This window comes from Rhinatrema bivittatum, chromosome 10 (assembly GCF_901001135.1).
Source record: "Rhinatrema bivittatum chromosome 10, aRhiBiv1.1, whole genome shotgun sequence".
In the NCBI taxonomy this organism is placed as follows: domain Eukaryota; kingdom Metazoa; phylum Chordata; class Amphibia; order Gymnophiona; family Rhinatrematidae; genus Rhinatrema; species Rhinatrema bivittatum.
In genome coordinates this window covers 57,560,675-57,579,072 of record NC_042624.1, presented here as the reverse complement: position 1 = coordinate 57,579,072, position 18,398 = coordinate 57,560,675, and the positions used below count along the sequence as shown (strand labels likewise).

The following is an 18,398-nucleotide window of genomic DNA, read 5'->3' as shown; positions in this document are numbered from 1 at the left end:
TACAGCGTGTATATAAGGGGTATACATAGGACAGTGACTTTCTTATCACTTGGGCTAAGATAGATATGCATAAAAAGAGTGCATCTACTCCTGTATTTTATGGACTTACCAGGAGATACCGAATTGTCCACAACAGAATATTTCACCTCAGAGCAGACTTAAAGGAGCTGAGAGAGAGAGAATGTTCCTGAATAGATTCAAGCTGACCAAAGCTCTCGTCTTCCAGCCCTATGAGAAGCTGCAGGTCTCCCACCTCAGCAACTCTCACAGCTTGTCTACTAAGATGAAAGCAATGACCACTCTGTGGCTTCGTTCAGAAGATGACAGGATGCACAAATGGAAAAGGTCAGTCCTCTGTCTCCAGATGTGTCAAATATTTTCTGGAGGACATTCTTGCCTATGTCCTTGACTAGGTCCAGCATTCCTGACCTGAGCAGAAGAGAAGAGGTACATTGTGCTGTTTTGACACAAATCCCTTCCTAATGTAATCCGTGCTACTGATTACACTCATGTGGGTTTGGTGCCTCTGAAGAGATAAGAAGCCTGTAATGTTCGGCTGGCCACAGGAAAGCCCCTTTACTGGCCACACTCACCTCCAGATGCCACGGCAGCAGGGATGCCGCCATACTGACACCCTTTTGTAGTTCTTTGAAAATGAATACTTCACGGAACCTCCTTGCACATCATTGATCCAATAAGAATTGCGATCGCCGCAGCAATAGCTGCCCTGCAGGGGAAGGCTGTGGTCCCCAAACACCTGCGGGCCAGCAGCGCTCCTTGTGACCCAGTACCCCAGGTGATTACCCTGCTCACTCTTACCCAAAAGCGTGGTGTCCACATTCATACCATGGCACAATATGGGGTTGCCAATTGCCAGTTGTTGGAATAGTCTGCCCAATATTATTTTGTTCACATATTTTTATTGAGTTTCAAGGAATGAACAAGGAATAAAACCCATGAAAGAACATGAACACAAGCACTCTAACCCTATCAAAGAAAGAAAATACAATATTCCATAAACCCATGAACATACAGATCATAATCCAACAAGGCCAGTTACAAGTGAAAATAGCGATCAACCAGTCCCGATATCTCCACCCACCTAGCAATCCTATTGTACTGGACTGCAGCAGTTTTTTCATATTTATAATGCATACGGATGGTGTTCCACCAGTAATGAACATTGAGACACGCAGGATTCTTCCAATTCAATGCCACCATTTTAAGTGCTACAGCTAATAAATTTGCCTAAGGATCATAAAATCACTATTTGATAAGAAAGAATGAGAGAAATACCAAGAATAGAGGTAATTTTTGCCCATACATCTTGCCAAAAGGTATAGATTAGAAGACAGAAGTATAACATATGTGACAATGAGGCCTTCAAAGCACTACAGGATCAACAGTGATATGAGGGCAATAGTTTAGCCGTAGCAAGTTGCCACAGCCCAATGTGTTATAAAGAAAAGAGTATGAGCAACACGAGAAGCTAATGACACTTTAATCAAAGTGTACCAATAATGCTCCAAGGAAAAGTAGCATTCACACCAAGGGCTAGTTTCCACAATTGTTCCAACCTTCTACATCTCAGAAATTTAGCATCTTTCAGAAATGTATATAAATCAGCAGCATCATGACCCTGTTTGGACAAAATATAAAGCTGTGAACATCCGAGGAAAAGCTTCAAAATCATGCAGATCAAATACACGCCCTGATACAATGTCGGACTTTCAACCAGTGACAGTAATGTGAGGAAGGCAATACGAACTGAGAGCTCAAAGTGGAAAGAGAGACACATTCTCCCTCTTCTACCAACTGTGCTACTGACCAAATCCCTACATTTTTCCAACTTTGCTAGTTTAAACATTTATGTCAGTTTTGAACCTGGGATTGTGCCATAAAGAGGTAAAATTAGAATTATGCAGCAAAATAGATGTAGCCTTCGTAAATCTCTCAAAGTTTTCATAAACTTTATGAGTAGATCTGTGAATGTGAACAGAATGTAGATGAGGAGGAAGCGACATACACAAGAGTAAAAACAAGGGCATTCGAGCAGCCTGGGCTTGTTCCAACTGTAACTACTGACGCCCATACAGTAAATCAATCTCTGCAGCAACCCAAGCAAGCCATTGCTTAAAATGTATGTTTGATTGTAGCAATACAATATTTAGCAAGTTTCAGTTTTTTTAAGGGTTATCCTGGAGTTCTTTTCCCTCCATAGAAATCCCACCAATAATTTGTCTACTTCATGGTAGAATTTATCCGGAAAGCAAACAGAATAAAATTAAGCTATGAAGCAATTACCACGGTAATGGCATCCAACCTCTCCCATCATGAAAGATACAAAAGTGACCAGCGATTAATGGTATCCTTCAGCAGGCTGTATATACTATCAATGCAAGTTCATATGGTCTCCTCAGTGTTACTATAAAAATGAATACCTAGATATTTTAGCTCAGAGACCCATTGGAATTGAAAAACTGGGAGAAAAATTCAATGCCTAGCTAAATTAAGAGGCATAATTTCTGATTTGTGCCAATTTACCTTGTAGCCTGAAATCTAGGAAAAGCTGGCAATGAAGTCTATAAGTGTAGCGAGAGTTAATTTGGGGTTTCGAACACAGCCTGTAAGAGAAATAATCAAATCAGCAGGAACCAAACCAACCTCAGAAATAAAGAAAAATAACTGCATAGGCAATTGACATCGAAGTCAATTGTGGTCTTGTGACCTGAGATCCTTAGGCTGCCCCATGATCTAAAGTAAAATACAGATACATCAAGCATTCCAACAGCAAATTCAGGAAATATCCAAACCTGCAGCAACAGGGCTAAGAGCTATTATGACAATGTCCACGAGTGCAGAACTTCGTGATAAAAGTCAGCATTTAATCCTCAAAGGAGGAATATACCAATGGCACAAAGAGACAAAAACAATTACTCCTTATAAAGAACTCTGGGATAGGAAGTATCATTTAGATATGTTAAAAAAATAAAAAAGGAATCTATGTTAAACCCGACTCAACCAGCAGCTACAATGAGACAAATGTATTTCAAACACCAGAGTAACAAGGCAGTTTGCCATCTATGACATCAGGAAAATGAATGTTCAAAAACAAAAAGACAAGGAATCACTTCAGAACAATTTAGCAGCTTAACATGTCTTCCACAGAAAACGTGCAGAGAGAATCAGGCAACAATCTGCGAAGGAGTAGTATGGGAATGAAGATAAGACTGCAACTCTTTGGGGTTGTCATAGGTTTTAGTAGAATTATTGTAGGCTCCATGCATCCATGCAGGATGAGGCAAGCCAAAGCATGCCCCAATTAGAAAGATCCTCAATATCTCATTGTAAGGTGGCCATCTTAGAGGCCGCGCTTTGAAAGTAAGCATTGCACTTTCAAACACATCGATGCAATGCTCAAGGGAATCAACTCTGGTTTGAAAGGCAGCTATACTTGCTGAAAAGTCAGATATATCCATTCTGTTCTGATGTGTAGCATATCCTTTAACTGTATAAGTTCAGCTAGACCGGATCCAGGAGTGCTTCGGTCTTCCCAGGTGGTGCTTTCTCTGCCGTGGGGAGAATCATGTTTGGTACATTTGGTGCCTAAAGCCAGGGCAAACATTGGGCCTCATTTTCAAAGCACTTTACCGCCTGCGATAAATTCGCGAATCGCATTAACAGCTGTTAACGCGATTCGCAAATGCAAATTAGTCATTTGGTATTCAGGGGGCGGAGTTGGGGCGGAGCATATGTAAAGCGGGAACCTGTGTATCGTGTGCGGCGAAACAACCGCAGTGTTAGCGCGGCTGCTATCGCGGATTTTAACTACAACTCCGCGTTATGGACTGCGCTACGGGCCAGAAAAGGATTATCGCCAGGCTCCCGGGGGGGGGGGGAGAGAGAGAGAGAGAGAGAGATAGGTATTTGAATCCCTATGGGAGGGCTACCTACTAACTCGGGGTGGGGATTAGGTATGAGCGTCGGGGGTTGGGGGCCACTTTTGCATTCCACATGAGACCTACGGACAGAACAGTGGTCTCTAGTGCAGATTTACTGGCCGTCGGAGTGAGGACGCTCACTCCAAGCGGAGATTTGGCCAACATTCTCTCCACCTAGCATGTTGTTGCCCAGGTAGAGTGTCCATCAAGCTAGGTAGAGAGAACGTTGCCCAAACCACTTCTTGGTGTGAGCGTCCTCACTCCGATGGCCAGCAAATCTGCACTAGAGACCACTGTTCTGTCCGTAGGTCTCATGTGGAATGCAAAAGTGGCCCCCAACCCCCGACGCTCATACCTAATCCCCACCCCGAGTTAGTAGGTGGCCCTCCCATAGGGATTCAAATACCTATGTAGGGCATAGGCACTATAGTAAGTCTGTCTCTCTCTCTCTCTCTCTCTCTCTCTCTCTCTCTCTCTCTCTCTCTCTCTCTCTCTCTCTCTCTCTCTCTCTCTCTCTCAGCCTGCAACAGATAAAACACTGAAAGAATCATCGTGCAGTGGGAAAACATCGCGTGCGGCACTAATGTTTTCGCGAATGGCGAAAACATCGCCGCACACGATGTTTCCCCACTGCACGAAAGAAGCCTCATTTGCATTGGTAACGCCCCCTAATGCGTTACCAATGCGATATTGGAATTGTTATCAGTCCAGACATGTTCCCACTTCATGAAAACCAAATTATAAGCTCAGATGAAATCAAATGCTTGGAGCCAGCCTTAATCTACATTCATTATGAGGAGATTATCTTCTCGAGGCTCACAAGTACTCCCGACTGTCCAATTTTTAATCATGCTGTGCAGTGTCTAGTCAGAAGTGCAGACCGGACACTGAAAATCCGGTTTGTGCAGTCAGTTCCTCCTCTCTCCGATAGCATTTCCTAATTACAAGGAAAAGAGAAGCAGAGCAGGTACCTCTCAGAAGAAAGCTGTACTGTGACTCCACCCCTTCCTCCTTTCCCATGCTGGGGCAAGGGGGTGAGGACACAATGCAGCACTGGCCCTCTTGGTTCTGCCCCCTCCTCATGGTGTGCTGGGCTGAGATCCGAGAGAATGAGTCAGGAAAAGAGATGCAGGCACAGAGGAGGGGAAGAGAAAGAGAGAGAGTGCAGGGTTGGGTAAAGGGGGACAGACACAGAAGGGACAGACACAAAAAGGGAAAGGGAAGGGAGAGATACCCATAGGGGGCACAGGAGTGGAGAGATATAGAGGGGGCAGGGAGGGAAGGGAGAGATACACATATGGGTGAATGGGAAGGTATAAACAGAGGGGGCACAGGGGGGAAGAAAGGGAGAGATACACACATGGGGGCATGGGACAGGAGAGACACAGAGGTTGCTGGGAGGTAAAGATAGGAAAGAGAGGAGGAATAGGGAAGGGAGAGATAGAAGAGGCACAAGGGAGGGAGAGGAGAGAGTGGTATGGGGGGGGGGGGAGGAAAGGAGACATAGGAGAGAGGAAAGAGAAACAGAGATAGGAGGGTACAGAGAGGGAGAGCAAGAAATGGGGAAGACAGGGGATAGAGATAGGAAGGCAGCACAGGAGGGGAGAAAGGAGCATATTGAAAGACAAGTGACATAAGGGAGACGGATGAAAAGCTAGGAAGTGTTAAAGGAAAGGGGAGATAACTTGCAGGAGGGGGTGAGGGAGAAAAGGGAAATATGGCTGGAAAAGGAGGGCTGGGATGAGGTGATGGAAGAATAAGATAAAAGATACTGGGGTGAAAGGTAAAAGATACAATAGCATGAGAACAGTGAAGTGACAGATGGTAAAGAAATGAGAAGTGGCATGGAGGAGAAACAATGATAGCTGTAGGGTAGCAGTTGGAGAAAGAAGTCATAGAAAGGAAAAATACCAAATGAAAATTAAAGCCAGAAGATGAAATGAATTAAAGCCAGTATGATATAGGAGTGGGGTGTTAGGTAAAGGCAACAATGTCTTATTTTCAAGTTATCTGACTATAAAGCTGGAACATTATTAATTTTATATGTACAGTATTTTTTAAATTCTAGCTATAATGTCCAGTAACTGACATTGGCAATAATCTATTCTTTTTAGGTTTATGTGCTATTTGAGTGAACAGTGCTGCACACACTGTTATCCTTCTAAACCTGTCTTCCTGCAATTTATAATGCAGGACATTTGAAAAGTAGAAGGAAAGAAGAGCCAGGTGTGAAGGTTTCAGAAACATGCTTCATGTGCATGTATGTATGAGAGGAGGGATATTTATAATATTTATTAATCGTCTCGCTTGCCAGACACTAATCACCCAACGTTGTGTGTTTGGGAGTGTGCATGTGTCTGTATGAGCAAGGAGGTTCTACGTTTGGTGTGTGTGTGTGTATGTGAAAGGAGGATTGCATATTTGGGAATGTATATGAGTACGAAGGAGACTCTTATGTTGGTGACAGAAAGCAAAACTGTGCCTATGAATCAACAACTGACAGCAGCCCCCTACACGGGTCCATGGAAAAATTGGCCATCGTAGCACAATATCGCGATGAAACTAAAAAAAAAAAAGAATACTATTTTACAATAAAGTACTTTATCTGAGTCCAACGTAGTCTGAAAACATCTTGCTTTCTCTCTATAGATACTAAAACCAGCGGTGCACTATACCTGAGATAAGAGCAGCAGCCTATAAGGAGCATGCGCAATATTATTAGTTATTATGAGACCGGAAACAGTAGTCGGGTTCCAGTCGGCTCTCGCCGGCAGACAGCTTATGACGTTTCCGTATTGGTGCGCATGCACTGAGCACTGCCCCCCAACGCCTTTATACGGCGTCGATCAGCGCTGAATGTGGCAGCAACGAGAGAAGGATTGGTGGGGGAGTTTTTGTCGTTAACAGCGTGGTGAAAAAAACCCGCTATAGAAACAAAAAACTGCCTATACGTTTAAAAAGCAGCCCAATTTGCTGGGAAAGCCGCTTACTTGACAACACTGAAACTCCTCAAAAGGTAGGTAAACGCGGCCAACATGACAACATCTCGCGCGAGTCCCGCCTGTTCCATGCGCTGATTTGCTGGGAACGTTATTTTCACGCACTGGATTGGAGGAGACCGCCTGCCAGTTATATGGGAGACTTAGTTGAAGTTCTTGGAGTTTTAGAGGCACTGAATTGTTTTTTTTACCCAGTTGGCAATTGCAATGGTTTGGTTGGGAAGTGCTCTTGTAACAGTAAAAGTTTCGCTTTTTTTCCCCCCCATTCGTCTCCCTTTGCTTTTACACTTACATACACGACTGCATTGTAAACATACTAAAATGGAGGAGAGTGGAAAGGTTACAGCTTCCAGTTCCGTATCTGTACGTTTTACTCCGCTGGGGTTTGTTTGCTGGACTCGTGCGTGTTTTTCTTTGCTCTGGAAAGTCTCGAGAGAACAAGTGTCTCTTTTTTTTTTTTCTTCGCATTACAAACCTCCCCGACCAAGGCTTGAAATTAGAGCGCGTGACGCACCCTTCCCGGACTCTGGCGAGTGTGTCCTTTGCTGTCCGACTGACCCGCACTGCTTTCGGCATCTGCCGCTCGGTTTTGGAAATAAATTTGGATTGTGTAGTTGCCTTCTCTTTGCGCTTACAGAAGTTTTTCAATACATCATGGACGTCTTTCTTAGATTTTCTGTGATGCAGTACGATTCCGTGAACAGGTGCTTGCTCGAGGCTGCCTTTTGGCTTTTCGTACTGATATAATGCGACCCGAGCTGTAACTGGGCGCATTTAGCGCCTGGGGTTGGCAAGAGTCTTTGCACCCCACTGCCCCACACCTGGATGCGCGCTCCTCTACTATGACCCTTAGTTTTTTTTTTTTGCTCTGCCCTTATACCCTGCTCCCACAATCCAAAGCACCCTACTTTCTATTATGCTTACTAATAATCGTCCTAGATTTTCCCTCTGCTGCTGGCTTAGTCTTGTATATAGGTCCATTTTTTTTGCCCTGGAGGCTGCTCCTCACTCTATATTTTCTCCAGCTTTCAGTGCTTAAACTGTAAAGAAACCTGTGGGTAACATCCTAATATCGGGAGGCAGGAATTCTCCCAGCAGATTATTGGATTAGTATTAGAGACAGCAGTTGCTGGAGGTGTTGGAAGTTTGGAAACATGGTAATAGTTTTCACCTCATCAGGACTGAGAATTGACAAACTAGATTAGACGCAAGGTCAAGTGTTGGACCTTAAAGAAGAGATGATAGGATATGCTGAAGGTATATAAAATCATGAATGGGGTGTAACAGATAAATAGGGACTAGTTTACCCTTTAAAATAATACTAGAACCTGGTGACACATTTTGAAAGTAAAATAAACTGGAAGAACTTTTTTTTCACTCAATGCACAAATCAAGTTGTGGAAATTGTTGCTGTAAAATGACACCGAGCATATCTGGATTTAAAAAGCATGTGGACAAATTCCTGGACGAAGAGCCCATAATGAGTTAACTAGGTGACTCTGGGAAACCCATTATTTGCGGCTGGGATCAAGAAACAAGAAATTAAATCTACACCTTGGGATGGTTCACCTTTGAGGATAGGATGCTGATCTCGATGGGCCTTTGGTCTGACCCAGCATAGCAGTTTTTATGTTCTTAAATATATAAGAAATGGAGCATGAATAGAGTTGAGTAGATTACAAGATTAACCCAAATGGATATGTTGGGTTTAATCAGTCTGTGTATACTGTGGACCGAAACTGAGGCTGCTGGTTTCCAGATCAATTTAAAGTAATCGGATTAAAGTAATTAGTTTCTGCTGTATATATATCAACTTGCACTTGATTTTAGCATTTTTATATTTGTTTTTTATGAATTATTTTATATAAAAATTAAGATGAATCTACCAAAACCTCAACTTCTCACAAATGTTTTTATGCTGAGCACATTAAATATGCGGGAAGGTGTCCACCTGGAACATGTGAGTTGCCACCATTTATTACATTCATCTGTTGTAACTTGTGTACTCTTTAAATTTTATAACCGGATGTGAGCCATGATCATAGAGCAGTACATACCTGCCTCAGGAATTCCTCAAATTTCTTTAAAGCAGGCAGGACACTGTATCCCTGTTCTATTTAAATTGATTGAGACCCAGAGCCTCATAACTTTGGGCCACAGTTTACACTGCATACTTAGTTGCCAACCCAGTGTCATACCCATTCAGTTTCTAGCAGCCACGATTAGATTGATTAAACTGTTTCTTACGTAATTTCATTTATTCCTCTTTTGAATCCAGTGAAAATTTCCTTACACAACATCCTGTGGCAGTGAGTGAAGAAATATAATCTTTAGTTTTAAACCTGCTCCTTATAGTTATAAGAACTGGGGAGCAGTCACTGTATTATTAGATAGTTACTTTTGCCACACCTTTCATACTTTATATACCTATTTACATATCTCCTCACAGTGGTCTTATTCATGCTGGAGTGGATCTTGTTTTTGTTGCAATCCGCATGTGAAAGTTCTTTCCTACCCTTAATCATCTTTGTTGACCAGCTCAGTATTCTTAGAAAATATGCAGCCTTATATTTTTATGTTGACCAGAACTACATGCTTTATTCCAAACTTATGAACACCTCTATAATATAGTAGGATCTCTTTCTGGAGTAGTATCTGCCACTATAGAGTCCATTATCTGGTCTGTAAATATTTTCTCATATATATATTACTCTGTGCTCATCTGGTTTGAAACTTATCAGCTACTTGATTGCTCACTGCATTTTGTGAGATCCCTTTTTAGTTCATGCATCTTGAATTTGATTATCCAGAATAATTTTAAACAATCTGCAAAATTTGCCATCACATTGTTCACAATCATTTATTACAGCACTAGTCAAGCAGATCCTTGTGGGCATCACTGTTTACGTTCACTGTGAAAATAGCCATTTAGGACTACTTTTTTTTTTTCTTTCTTTCAACCAGTTCTTGGCCCATGAGTGGCCTTTTATCTTATGACAACATAGATTCAGTAACAGGATTTAGTGAAGATCCTCAAGCTTTTTAAAAAAAATTCCAACAGGCTGATCCAATACCGCTGCGCATGGCTTAACACACGATTGGACGCGCGTCTATAACCCCCTATCGGATATGGGGGTTAGCGTTTCCAAATCACCGCGTAGCTAATAGCTCTCATCACATGGAAATTCATGTAGATGAGGCTATTAACTAATCCCTGCGATCCAAAAAATTTTCCCTGCGGCCAGTGTGCCCTTGCAATGCGGCAAATATAACTCCAGCCCACAGGTGGTGGTAAGGTATGCCACGCCCAAGGGCACGTGGGGGGAGGGAAGAAAAATCCTGCTCTCTTTGATTCTTCCTAATAGTATTGTAGCGATACTAAGTAGGAGGAACCAAATAAAGCAGTGATTTATTTAAAAAAAAAAAAAAAAAAGTCTCTGGAAAAAAAAAATCTGGCACTCATAGATTGAGCATCCGTTTTCCCAACCCTCTTGACAACCTCCTCTTCTGTGGTTGTCAAGAGGGTGGGAAAATGTGCCCTTGGGCGTGGCATACCTTAACACCTTGGGCACCTCTAATAAAATCTTCCACGGTGTAAGGTAGTCCCTTTGTTGTTTTTTATCTTCTTTGAATGCACCTTTTTATACCTTGATTTGTTAATGGGCCCCACTAACTCTAGCAGAATCTTTGCTTGTAATATTTTTGGCCTCCGTTCTATACAAAAAGAGACTTACGAGATTGTACTGAATATTTATTTTGTCTCTCCACCCTCCTAATAACTTTAAATTGGCTGGACTCGGTCCTACCAAACTTTGTGTGGAAGTGAGTCCTTGAAGGGGCATTAAACTTGAGTTTCTAAAGTTGTCAATGGGGATGGGAAGCTGACAGTTTTAGTGAAAAATGTGCCTGCCTCTGAGCCTTAAAGGGATGGACTAGCTGTATCAAATTGTGGGGCTAAGCCCTAGGAGAGGGGAATATAAGATATATTTTTTATTATTGTTCCTACAGGTTTTTGTGTTAGATGTTCTCTGTTACATGTAATGCTTACAAGCAAGTTTAATTGTTCAAAGTAAACCGATTTGATTTGCATCTAATGCAAGAAGACCGGTATATAAAAAAACCCAAAAATAAATAAATAAAAATATTTTTTTTTTCCCCAGTTTGTAAAGTTGCTTTAGTGAATTGAGGGAGGAGGGCAAACTGGACAGCTTTGGTATGAGAAACATATGAGGGATTGAAATGAGTATCTAGAAGGTTATATTTTCTACTGATTAAATTTATTTTATTTCTTTGGTAAATGCTTAAAAATTTGGCCTCTTATTACATTTAAATTGCGAAGTTTATTTGGATTCCAGCTCTCCTCATTTGAGCATAATTTCTTTTTTGTTTCTGATCTGAGTTATGCTTATATTTGCATCAGGTAGTACTGATATACATTAACTCTGAATCACCACTGGTGTGTTTAAATTCAGTGCTGCATAGACACTTTTTTTTTTTGCCTTTTCAGCTGTATTTTTACATTCTTTACTAATTAACATCCTTGTTTGTGGTGGTCCCTAAGTTAAATATCAGTGTGGTATATATTTTATTTTTTTCTGCTTGTTGAATTTGAATGCATTATGGTTACTATTAGAGAATATTCTATTTCTTCCTGAACTGGTCTGCTCTGGTTGTGAGTGCTGCTCAGGACTAAATCAAAATTATCTTCTGGTTTCACTTATTGCTTCTGGACTGCTGCTCCAGAAAGCAGCTATTTTATAGTATCCTGAAATTTTGTCTGTCATTCCCTGAGGAAAAATTTATCTGAACTGTAATTTTAATATGCCATTGTGAAACGCCCCTCATCTCTAGTCTGAAGCATCCCAGGAACAAGGCTGTACTTCCTACGGCCCTTTTCATAGACCCAGTTGCTTGAACTTCCTTTAACATGCCCTGATGACATAACATCTTGCCTTGTATATAAAGGAAGCTCAGATCTGCTTGTTCTGCAGTACTAGTTGCTACAGTGGGTTCCTGCCTTCTTCCAGCCTTGCCTTCTCCTGTCTGTCCTATTGTTTTTCTCCCCCGGCCTGATTTCTTATTACCTTGACCTCAGCCTTGCTCTCTGCCTGCCTCAGCCTGGCCTCTGACCTTGCTTAATTCTGCCTTCCTCACATCCAGCCTAGAAAGTCCGATCAGCCGCCAGAGCCTGTGGGCTCAACCCACTGGGGATGTGGCTGCTCAGGCAGAATATGTAGTCTTGTGGCCTATCAGTTGTCTCCTGTTAAGGCCTATCTTGTGCCGTATAAACTTAAGGGCCCAGGGGCTCATTTATCCTTGCCTCATGACACAGGTACCCCGCCTTTGTAGCTGCTTTGATCTTGGTGTTTCTTGATCACCTTCATTATCATGGCTAAAAGGTTGATAATACTGCCCTAATCTATGCTTTTCTTATTCTGATCTATGGTACTTTTTTTTTTTTTTTTACCTTATTCAAATGCTTATTTCAATGTATGCTGCTACTGCTCTCCTTGGATGACCTGCTATTTCTATTCATATCAATATTTCTATACACAACTCTATATACAATATTTCTATAGATATCATTCGGCCCTTGAGAATCCTGCTTACGAACTTGCTAAATGTGAGCAGCCAGTGAGGCTTTGTGAGTGAAAAATGTTGCCTCTGGGCTACCAGAGAGTGGGAGCTGCTGCTGTATTGGCCTTGGCTGATCTGTTCCTGCTGTGGCCCTGATGGGTCCTTGGAGAAGCTGCTGCTGAGGTCTGAGGCAGTCTCCTGCCTCTGGGCTGCCAGAGGCATTCTGTGATGAGCAGGGTGGGAGGGAGAGGAGTAGAGAGAAACAAACATAGGCAAATGAGAAAAAGGGGGGAGGCTATACAGTAACATTGGCATTTCCATACTAGTACAGCTTTTAGTCATCAGCAGTTTTTTGGTGAAAGTTTTGAGCATTAATATCAAATATAACTTAAAATGTATCATAGCTCATCCACTTTTTTTTTTTAAGGATTATAGCACTTATATCGAACCATTCCACTTTTACATTTTATGCAAAGTCCATTGGTATATTTTTGTGTATCCTGTTTAACTGAGTCTTTGAATATCTTGTGGTTACATTTTTATCTGTTCAGGTATAACTACATTCCCATCCTCTGTAATAGGATATGGATTTGTCACATTCGCCCTGAAGTTTGACAGCCCTAGTGGCATGCTGTTCTGTAGCTGTTAATGTCACCTGGTCTTTAGTTTTAAAGGTTACAGAGAAGGTCTTAAATTTTGTACCAAAGTCCAGTTTCCCTTTTTGAGCCTGCTTTTCTTGTATAGATCTCCTGTACCCCAAAAGATTGCCCAGTTTCTAATAAAACTGAAAATCCTTTCCCCTATGTTCTCATATCCACAAGTTGAGGCCATGCAAATGGAACTGAAAGAATTTCAGAGAATGCTCTCATGGAAGTTCTGGTCTATATAAAATTCTACCCAGCACCCTAAGACTTGTCTCCAGAATTTATATCCTACACATGTCTCTGCCATTGATACCATCATGGACCACAGTACTGGATCCTTCCCAGCACGACTTAAGATATTTGCCATATGTTTCCTTTACCTTTTCACCTAACAGACAAGTTTCCATGTTGCATTTTGGATGTTCCAGATCTATCTATATCTTTATAATATGAAGATATTAGGGGCTCTGGATAATCATTGCATCACATCAGTGCATGTGGTGAGGGGGCTAAAGGCAGTGAGGGAGGAGTGCTGATGTCAGCAAGGTGGGGCCAGCGAGTACAGCAGCGATGCCAGCATAGGGAAAGGTTGGTTGGGTTTCTCAAGCTCCCACTGGGGAAAGGAAGTGTGGCTTCTTAGGATCCACCAGCTGCAGGAAGATTAACTTGGAGCCCGAGGAGGGTAGGGACTAGGAGGGGGAGAGGAGGAATGCAAATTCCCCTCCACACCCATCCTTATACCCCCAACACAATATATTATTGAGGGGGGGGGGGTGGTGGTGCTCCCCACCCAACTCCATAAAACACACCCCCTACTTCAGTCTCGCAATGCATGCACACCCCTGCCCACACAGGAGATGAAGGAAGAAAGCGAAGAGTGCAGGAGGGAGGTGCACAGTTCCCACTCACACCCCGATATTTCCCTAAAACTTCCCAATGCCAGTCACCATCTGTTGCTTCCACCGGTACCCCCATCAGTCACTCCTCAACCTTCCCACACGAAGCTCTAGACAATCCCCCCCACACACAACACACTCAGCCACCTTGACTGCCATTTGGATGTTCAATGAAATGGCAGATGAAATGTTGAGTGGACAAGTGCAGACTCTTTCATATAGGGAAGAAAAATCTCTGGTACAGTATCCTAAAAGACTTCTTCAGTTTAGCCTTCATTACCTTGAAGGACTGTACTCATTTTCTCTAGGGACACATATATGCTACTTACCCACATAGTAAACGTTACATGAATGCAGTAAACCGGCTAGCCCCATACACTGCTACTGGAGTTGTAAGAACATTTAGAAATGCTATGCTGGATCAGACCTACGTGCATCAAGTCTAGCATCCTGTCTCCAACAGTGGCCAGTCTGAGTCACAAGTACTGAGCAGATCCCATACAGCACTTATCTGCATGTTATCTAACCTTAGGCGTAGTATGGAATCTTTCTTTATAGAAATAGATCATATGGCCTTTCTTCTGTCTAGTCTGCCCATCCACACAATTCATTTTTATTATCCCTATCACTTTAGTCAGAGATCCTGTGTTTATCCCATGTTTCTTTATTTCGTGATTTTTTTTTTATATACCACGGCACGTTAATAACATCACCTTTGTTTACAATAAACAAATCAGCAACAAGCTTTAAAGTCAATAAGAATTCAGGTATACATAAAAAATATCAATTAAGAATAAATTAAGAACCAATTAAGAACAATTAAACTAATGATAAACATATTCCATAGTTAATGGCGTGTCTAATAACTGGGAGGAAAGAGCCCGATCAAGTAAAATTTAGCGGGGAGTAAATAAATTGGCATGTGGCATTGGATCAGAGAAATATAAGCAATAACTGACATTTCAGGAAAAGAGATGGTCATTCATTCTTGAATTCATATACTGTTCTTGTCTCAATCACCTCCATTAGGAGGCTGTTCCATGTATCCATACCCTCTCTGTAAAGATATCTCCTTAGATTATGCCTTTCAACCTTATCCCATGACCCCTTGTTCTATATTTGCTTTCCTTTTGAAAGAGGCTTACCTCCTGTGCACAGAAACCTTGGAGATATTTCTATATCATATCTCCCTTATCTTTATTTATTTAAAGTCTTTTATATACCGAAGAATAGCAATCTGCCTTCTCTCCGGTTTACAGTATAACAACTTGATACAGACAACGAACAATAAAACGGGTATCATGTTAACTAGACGTAACGGAAACATCGTAGAAAGATTTGAGGGTAAACAATTCTGACTATGTATAAATATTGTCTAATTGGGGTATAAACGAGTGCCTTTCCTCTAGAGTATACTTATTTAGATTTCTAATTCTGTCTTCATATGCTTTAGAACAAAAAAACATAGACTAGCGGGTATTATTCCCATCTTAGTGGGGGATCACCAAGTAGGTTTTGTATGCCAACGTTACGCACTCACCAATATTAGACAAGTATTGACGGCCATGACTATGTGCCGCCAGATGGACACTCCCTATCTCACGATTAGTTTTGATGCTGAAAAGGCATATGATAGGGTAGAATGGGGATACCTTTTCAATATTTTAGAGATTGGGGTTCAATGTTTTTTTTTTTCATGCAGGCAATACAGCTATGGCGATTATTCTTGGCAATGGAGCACAGTCTGAGCCCTTTGTTGTGGCTCGGGGCACCCAGCAGGGACCCAACAGTGGCCAATCCAGGCCATAAGAACCTGGCAAGTTCCCAAAAACTAACAGGTCGATACAGTAAGGTCGAGGTAGAAACAGTGAGGTAGTGTCAGGCGCACCCTTCCTCCCCGCACGCACAGTTCTCTTCACTAACTCCCCGATACTCTCCTCTAATCGCATGCAAATGCATGCCGCGGCTTTAAAGCGGTAGGGAAGGGTTATGCCCGCGTAACCCATTTTACTGTATAGGCGCTTAATACAGCGCCTATACAGTAACCTGGGTGCGCTGGTACCTGTCATTTCAAATGACATTTGAAATGACAGGCACCAGGAAGTGTAAAAATCAAAATTTTTAAATACCTGTCGGAGGGCCGCGTGGGTCCAGGCGGCCGGGGGGCTGGTGGTCGCGTGTTAAATCTAGGCCGCGGGTGGACGCGCGTTGGTTTCAGACGGCCGCGTGGGTCCAGGCGGCCGGCGGCGGCGGGAGCCGGGTGGTTGCGTGTTAAATCTAGGCCGCGGGCGGGTGGGCGCCTGTTCCAGGCGGCAGCGGCGGCGGGGGGACACGCGTTAGTTTGAGACGGCCGGCGGGTGGTCGCGTGTTAAATCTAGGCCGGGTCCGCACAGGCGCGCATTCATTCACTGCCGGTGGGGGCTGCCGGAGGCAGCCCCCACCGGCATTGAATGAATGCGCGCCTGTACGACCCCTGCGATTCGGCGCTCAAGGCGTGACGTCACGGCATGTGACTGCCTTGAGCGCCGAATCGCAGGGGTCGCACAGGCGCGCATTCATTCATCCAGGCGGAGGAGCCGGTGGCGAAAGCAGCCGGCTCCTCCGCCTGGATGAATGAATGAATGAATGTGCGGCCGCGGCAAAACAGTGCGTTACTAATGAGAGAACCTGAGTGCCCGTTACGGTATCGGAGGGGAATAGCTAATTCCTTCATTATACAGCTAATTCGTTCATTTAAATGCCAGGTGCGGGAAGGGTTACGCGTCTGTTTTAAGAAGCGCTACGGATGCGCAAAACTGGAGACTGTATCGCTGGTTTGCCTTACGCGTCCGAATTGTGCGCAGTGAGCTCGTTACAGACGAGAAATCTTCAACTGAACTTTACTGTATCGAGCTGTAAGTCTACTAAGTTTTGCCCACTGTTCGTCTGCTTCTCCTAGATTTTCCCATCCAGCTAATGACTGCTTGAGGCGCTCCCTATTTTAAGTTTTTTTCCCGACGTTTACAGCCCTAACATCTGAATGACCCTTCATGTCCTGCACTAATTCTGAATCACACCATCTGAACTTTTTTTTTTCCTCAGGAAATGAGAATTGGTAGTGGCTTTCTTGTTCCCTATTTACCTAGTTCTTCAGTTCCACCAAAAACCTGTTGGCGACTGGTCAAGCTCTACTTGCATGAGGTGTGGTGCTACCCCGCAGGGTTGCAGAGGGCATAGGCTACGGAAGGGGGATGGAGTACAGTTGGAGAGAATGCTGGGGTGGAAAAATATTCAGAAGACTGGGGAAGCAGTTTTTAGAAGCCAGAGAACACTTTTCCCTTTTTATAATTGGTTTGCTATTTTCTCCCCTTCTTTGATCTTATCCTCTGCCACCTTCCTCTCCCCAAATCATAGTATATTTCTCTTCCCAATCCTTCAACCTCCCTCCGTACTCTTCCTCACCCTTCCTTTTAATAGATAGTTGTTGCCGAGGCTTCAGCAACTATCTTCCCACCAACCATTTCTTTTCTCGGTGGCAGCAACTGTCCTCAGTGCCTGTCTTGAACCTACTTTATTTCCTTCCAGAGCTGCTAGTGTTTAATGAGTTGGGAGTTTGCGAGTGGCATTGAGGGCTACTATTTACATATGGGTGTGTTTTGGGAGTTTAATATAAATTAACACCTGAATTTGCTGTTGCTAATCTGCAAAATCTGTGTTTAGCCAAAACCTTTACTGCATCCAGTATAATAAGGTGCACCAATCTTAACCTTCATTTTACTCCCATTTTTGTATGCTAAACTTTCAATTTTTTCTTCCATTTTATAAAACTGCTCCTCCAGCAGAGACTTGGGGCGAGCACATTACATAAAAATATAGTCAACACCACATCCAATAACCACAAAACAAAAATAAAACCACATCAGCAAAGTTCAGACAAAATAGCGGTTAATAAAATGTAAAAGTACAATAAAACTGGAAGCATGTGATAGAGAAAGTCTCAAAAATCAGCCAAATGTAATGGTGATTAGCAAGTCTTTGCAAGATTTATGGAAACTCACTTTCCATTGAGCTTGATTCGGTAAGTAGTGAATTTCAATGGAAAAGACCTAAACAAGAAAAAGCTTTTTCTTTAGTATCAGTCAACCAGGCATCCCTATGAGAAGGAAGTGCAAACAAGGACATCCTGAAATGAACATAAAATGTCTTTGAGGACACTAATTCATCACAAGTTCCTCAGATATTAAGGACATAAATTGTGCAAAGATTAAAAAATCAATGAAAAATGAAATTGAATCCTGCAAGAGGCAGCCAAATGTAAAGAACTGTTGGTTAAATATAAAAGAGTGTTGGATAGCATTCTAG

General features: G+C 42.6%; 1 protein-coding gene across 3 annotated transcripts in view; it reads left to right on the top strand.

Annotated features, from left to right (window-relative positions):
* The first annotated feature begins 6,724 nt into the window (after positions 1-6,724).
* NEK7 (NIMA related kinase 7) overlaps positions 6,725-18,398 on the top strand; it is a 227,890-nt gene continuing 216,216 nt past the window's right edge. For 2 of the 3 annotated variants that reach the window (XM_029617705.1, XM_029617704.1), the window contains exon 1: positions 6,725-6,957. The gene's annotated coding sequence lies outside the window, so the exon portion shown is untranslated. The remainder of the gene's footprint in view (positions 6,958-18,398) is intronic. The other variant, XM_029617703.1, reaches the window with a different exon arrangement.